The sequence below is a fragment of the Pteropus vampyrus genome, unplaced genomic scaffold (assembly GCF_000151845.1).
Source record: "Pteropus vampyrus isolate Shadow unplaced genomic scaffold, Pvam_2.0 Scaffold10, whole genome shotgun sequence".
NCBI classification, from domain to species: Eukaryota; Metazoa; Chordata; class Mammalia; order Chiroptera; family Pteropodidae; genus Pteropus; species Pteropus vampyrus.
The window spans coordinates 4,992,614-4,999,074 of NW_011888791.1; the positions used below are offsets into that span (position 1 = coordinate 4,992,614).

At 31.3% G+C, this 6,461-nt stretch overlaps 1 pseudogene; it reads left to right on the plus strand.

Moving 5' to 3' along the window:
• The window catches only part of LOC105303373, a 127,569-nt pseudogene that overhangs the window by 25,638 nt on the left and 95,470 nt on the right, over positions 1-6,461 (plus strand).

Here is a 6,461-nt window from a genome sequence, read left to right on the forward strand (position 1 = left end):
AATTCATAGGGTCTCCTTTATGTTTTTCTTTTCCACTGTTATTTTTTTTCCTTTATAGTTTGCTTAGACTAATATCTACTGATCTAGTCTCACACTTATTGATTCTTTTTTTCCCATAGCAAGTCTACCAAAAATTTGTCAAAAATATTATTCATCTAATATAGTATTTTTTAGAATTTCCTTTTGATTCTTTTTTTTAAATTACATTAATTATGGTGACATTGATTAGTAACATTACATAGGTTTCAAGTATACAATTCGTTAACATATCATCTGTATAGTGCACTGTGTGCTCACCAAAGTCTAGTCTTCCTCATCACCATAAATTTGACCCCTTTACCTTTTTCATCTTCTGGCCATTGCCTCCTTCTGGCTACTCTGGTTTTAAATTCCACAAGTACGTGACATCATATGGTATTTATCTGTTTCTGACTTATTTCGCGTAACATGGTAACTCTCAAGATCTATACATGTTGTTGCAAATGGCAGTATTTCATCTTTTCTTATGACTATTATTCCATTGTATATATGTATCACATCTATTTATCCAATCATCTATTGAAGGACACTGAGGTTGTTTCCATGTCTTGGCTACCATGTATAATGCTGCAATGAACATAGGGATACATACACCCTTATGGATAGATGTTTTCAAAGTTTCTGGGTAGGTACTCAGAAGAAGGATTGCTAGGTCATATGGTAGCTCTGATCTTAATTTTTTGAGGAATCTCCATACTGTTTTCCATAGTGGCTGCACAAATTTACATTCCCACCAGCAGTGTATGAGGGTTCCTTTTTCCTCACAACCTCTTCAACACTTGTTATTTCTTTCCTTATTGATATTAGCCATTCTAACAGGTGTGAGGTAGTATCTCATTGTAGTTTTGATTTTCATTCCCTTAGAGCTAGTGAAATTGAGCATCTTTTACCTGTTCGCTATTTTTATGTTTTCTTGGGAGAAGATCTGTTCGGATCCTCTGCACATTTTTTAAAAGGATAATTTCTTTTTATGTTGTTTAGTTGTATGAGTTCTTCATGTATTTTTAATATTGCCCCTTATCAAACATATTGTTTGCAAGTATAGTCTGCTATTCACATGGTTTCCTTTTTGTTCGGTTGATGATTTCTTTTGCTGTACAGAAGCCTTTTAATTTGATGTAGTCCTGTTTATTTATTTTTGCTTTTACTTCCCTTGCCCTTAGTGTTAAGTTCACAAAATCCTCTCTGAGACCTAGGCCAATAAGTTTACTACCTATGTTTTCTTCTATATTTTAGGTCTTATATTCAGGTCTTTGATCTATTTTGAGTTAATTTTTGTGTATGGTGTCAAATAGCAGTCTAGTTTTATTCTTTTGCATGTGGCCTTCCAATTTTCTCAACACCATTTATTGTTATGTTTTTTCTTCTTCATTGTTATGTTTTTGGCTCCTTTGTCCAAAACTAGTTGCTTATATAAATGTAGGTTTATTTCTGGGCTCTCAATTCTGTTTTATTGGTCTGTGTGTTTATTTTTTGCCAATACCATTCTGTTCTGATTACTATGCGATATCTCTGGCGTTGTTCTCTTTTCTCAGGATTGCTTTGGCCATTTGGGGTCTTTTTTTGTGGTTCCATACAAATTTGATAATTTTTTATTCTATTTCTTTGAAAAATGCCATTGAGATTTCAATGAATATTGCATTAAATCTGTTTATTGCTTTAGGTAATATGACCATTTTAGCTATGGTGATTCTTCCAATCCATGAACACAGAATACTTTTCTATTTCTTTCTTCAATTTCTTTTAACAATGTCTTGTAGTTTTTAGTGTACTACACATCTTTTGTTAAATTTATTCCCAGGTATTTGTTGTTGTTGTTGTTGTTGCAATCGAAAAAGGAATTGATTTTTATTTCTTTTTCTGATATTTTATTATTAGTATATAGAAATGCAATAGATTTGTGTATTAATTTTGTATGCTGCAACTTAATTGTATTTGTTTATTGTTTCTAATAATGTTTTTGGTAGAGTCTTTAGGGTTTTCTACATAAAAAGAATCATGTCTTCCACAAAAAAATGATAATTTTTCTTCTTTATGCCCAATTTGGATGCCTTTTATTTTTTTCTCTTGCCTGATTGCTCTGGCTAGGACATCCTTTGGCAAGAGTAATTATCCTTGTCTTGTTCCTGATCTTAGAGGCTTCTTTGGGAGAATGGGGTGGCTTCTAAACAGATCCAAAATGGTTTGAGAGAGAAAGAAAACATTATTGACTTGAGATGCTTATGGTAGTTAGGTGGTGGGGCTGGAGTCAGAGATCTCATTTATGGCATGAACGTCTTGCCAGTGCTAAAGGAAACAGCACTTATGCTTCCTTATATGCTTGTCTAGATGTGGGACAGAGGGAAAGAGAAAAAAGTGAAGCCTAAAAGCTGTCGTAAGTCAAACATTAAAAATATAGTCACATCCTTTATTTAAATGATGAAACTACTAAGAGATAAATGATAAAATCATTTTACATTAGTTTTTTTTAGAATACTGACTTTTGTTTCCTTTCTCCCTTGCCACAGCAGGTGTTTTTTGGTTTTGTCAACCCAGGATATGTGTTAATTTTTTAACTTTGAGTGTCCTGGGACCTACAGGATATGAGTTCAAACCTACAGAAACCATTGGTTACAGATTACAAAAGAAGATGTTTTAATTTTTCTACCCAGATCCTAGTAAATTTTCCTTATCATCTTTTTTTTTTTTCCGAGACAAAAGTGCATTACTGAATATGCAGTCTTTTCCAGTGTCCCGAGTTTAAAAGATAGTCTCAATTACAACTTCCCATTTTAGTTCTGTTCTTGAATATCCTATAAAATCCAAGGATCTAGATTCTTAAAATTGGCAGACATCATGAGGAAATAAGTATTTTGGGACCTACTTATCCTTTTAATTTCTTATATCTTTTTATTTTTGACATCCAGCCTTTTAAAAACTGTATGTTTATTATTCAGAAATATATTTTAGGTTTGAATTAGTTTTTGGATATTTATTTCATACTATTAGAAATGGAGATTAATGCTTTCCTATTCCATTCTTTTCCCCATATAGACAGCTATAGCTAATTTTTAACATAGCACTTATTTTGTATTTAAGAAGGAAAAATGTTAAAGACATAATAGACAAATCATTTGAATATTTTAACTCAAAATGCTAATAAAATATGCATCTTCATGTGGCTATTTTTGAAATATTTACTTTCCTTTATCGTTGCATAATTTACAAGATAATCTTTGTTTTTTGTTTGTTTTATGAGGATTGATAAGATGCAACATAGAAAAGAAGGGTAAATACAAATGTTTTGTGAGTCATAGTATTTTTTTGGATGCTTCCAAATTTGGCTATCTGTTGATTCAACTATTAATTACACTCTATTACTTTGTACTATAGGATTAATTCCAAGCAGCTAAAAAGGTTTAATTAAATAATTTCATTCTATTGCAGCCACCATATAAATAATTCCATTGTTTCCAACAGCATAAGTTAAAAAACAATTGTAGAGAATATCTTTTCAGAATTTTTAAGATGCAGTAATGCATTGGAAGATTTGTAGAGTCAGTGTCATAACTTCACTGCAGCACCCCAGCAATATTAATTTGAACACTTTGAAAAATGCAGATTAACTTTAGATTATGTGTAAATGGTAATTTTATACATACTGATGTTCATCCTTTGCTATTTCAGAATGGAACTGGAACTTTTCTAGACATATCACTATTGAGTCTTAATTAAAGATCATAAACAATTTTATTCCTTCCTTAGACACCTGACATATTTGTTTTCGTTTAAGTAATTAAATTTAATTTTGGATTCTTTAACATTTATGCATTCTTTTTTTCTCATTTGAAATGTTATTGTCTCCACATTTTACACTTTGCGAGAGCTAAAGTGCTATTATATTTAATTCTCAAGAGAATACTATACAATTAATTCATAATGCAGAGAACGAAACCATGTAAGATGAATAAAGCAATCAAAATTATTTTAAATCTTGTATATCATAAATTTAAATTTAATTATAGGCAGTTTAATTTTCCTCAAGCAGAATATTTGTGTTGCAACTTATTTAACAGTAAAACATATTTTAGCTCTTTACCAACTTTGTACTGAAAAATCTGAATAATGTTAGTAAAGTAGATAAAGCAAACACACGCAAAAAATAGAATTTACCTTGACACAACTATGAGATGAGGTTTCAGCTGAGGTTTCTAAACTTAAGGGATTACTACCAATTGTCCTCAGAGTAATACCTATGTGGCTCACACCTGAAATTCTATTTACATATATTTCTCTTAATTTCATCAACCATTTGTTCTAGACACCTGTATTTGCTAGGTTGCTGGCTTGATGAGGCAGAGAAAACACATTTTCAATATAAAAATCACAAAAAAAGATTGATTGGTATCAACTAGTTAAAGCTACCAATTTGATTATTTAAATGAGATTTTGTGTCTTTTTCTATCTTTAAGATTGCAAAATGTAATCCTTACATAGGATCTTTAGAGGAAATCAACCACATAAATAAGGTGAGTTTGTAGTTCTAAGGTGGGGCCAATTTTTTCCTATGCCAGTCGTTAAATACTGAAATGACTTCCTATCATTTGATGCAAAGCTCCAGTCCCTGAGGGTCACTTGTCATCTGTACTCACTATGACTTCTTCCTAGAGGCTCTGAGTACCTTGACACAATCCAGGGAAAATTTCTGGCACACCAAAATGTGTCTAGGTCCCCACGAGCATCTGTTCTGATTGGTCATTGCTTTCTCCATAAAATTGTTATATGTTCAATATCACCCTAGTTGTAAGAGATACAGTCTTACTAGAAGATAAATTCTATATCAGTGTTGGTGATATGACTTGTTATCTGTATTCTATGCCTTAAAAGTAAAACAATTGGAGTAAACCAAAAGTTGGGTAAATAAACCCAGAAATGAATTATTTATAGATTCAGATGCTCTTTGTACAGTGAAATATATGAAATAAAGTATAAAAAACACTGAATAAAGTATCTGAGTCAGAGCCAATCAAAGGTGAGTTTCCTTTTTCCATATTTCCTAATGGAGTGTTGAGTTCTTAGAGCAATTAAGGTGGTGTGAAGTACCTAGGGAGTTAAGTAGCTTAGTCTTCCCAAAAGTCTAAATTGTAGGCTGGAAAGAATGATGCTGCCATCTTGACACAGGAAATTCTTCTGCTTCCATACTTGTGCAATTGACCCTAGGAATTGTCATTTTAGAGTTCTTAAAATCTAAATCATGTACTAATGATCATTACATGGAATTCTTTAGTTGGCTCTCTCAGACATACAAAGGTGGAGCCTACATGTCATCAAACAATATGTATTTTCAAACAATTAGAGTGAAGTGAAGGAGAATGGTAGGATTCCGATCCTTTCAATTACTACTGGTGGACATCTGAAAATAATTTCCTTGATAAAATGAGAATGCTAACACTACTTTGAATAAATTTTTATGAGGATGAATATGATAATGTATATATAATGAGTCCAACCTAGTGCCTGGCACGTTTTAAGAACTCAAAAAGTGGTGTTATTTTTAATTAATATGTTGTTAATGATTATAAACAGTGTTACTTTCCTTTCCATTGGAAGATTCCAATATTTGCTCTTGTATTAATAATAACTTTAAAAATACCAAGAGCAGAAAAGTATCAAGAAAAGAGAATATAGGGAGAAAAAAAGTGTTAAAAAGGGGCTATTTATTTATTTAAGATGAAGAAAGTGGTATTCATATGAATTACCTGTCAAAGTAACTTTCTATCTTTCCTGCCAGAAATTTCCATAAGTGACAATTTCGTCAATGATATCTCCATTTCCTTTGCTTGCTTCTCTCTTCTTCTTTTATCACCAAGAAATATGCAAATTATTATTTAGGACCTTTCTTTTTCTCGGAAATTTTTGGTAGAAACATATGTAAGACATAAAACAACATGCCTATTGTGTACCAAATATTGTTTCAGCTGCATGATTTTCATCTTTATCAATTTTTAGTCTGTGTCTCAAAAATGTTAGGTTCAGGAGAAAAAAATGTCCCCGAAAACCTGAAGTAATTTCATTAATTCAATAGCCAGCATTCCCTTTGGCCTTATAGTGCACCCAAGTTTTCATCCGGCCAAAACTGTCTAGTAATGTAACTAAAGTCACTCAATTCTGATCTGAATTATCTCACAGCATGAATAAAATTGTTTTATGTACAATTAAATTTTATTTATAGAAATATTTTTTGTGCCTATGTTCATCCTGAGTAAACCTACCCAAATGAAAGATTTTAGAATGTATTCTATGTTGGTCTTTCATATCCATTTGAGAGGAATATGTATTCTATTTTTGATAAGTGCCTTTTAAAATCATTTTTAAATATTTTATTTTTTCTAAAAATTATTTTCTAAGAATTCTTAACAACAATATTTGCTCAATGTTATTAA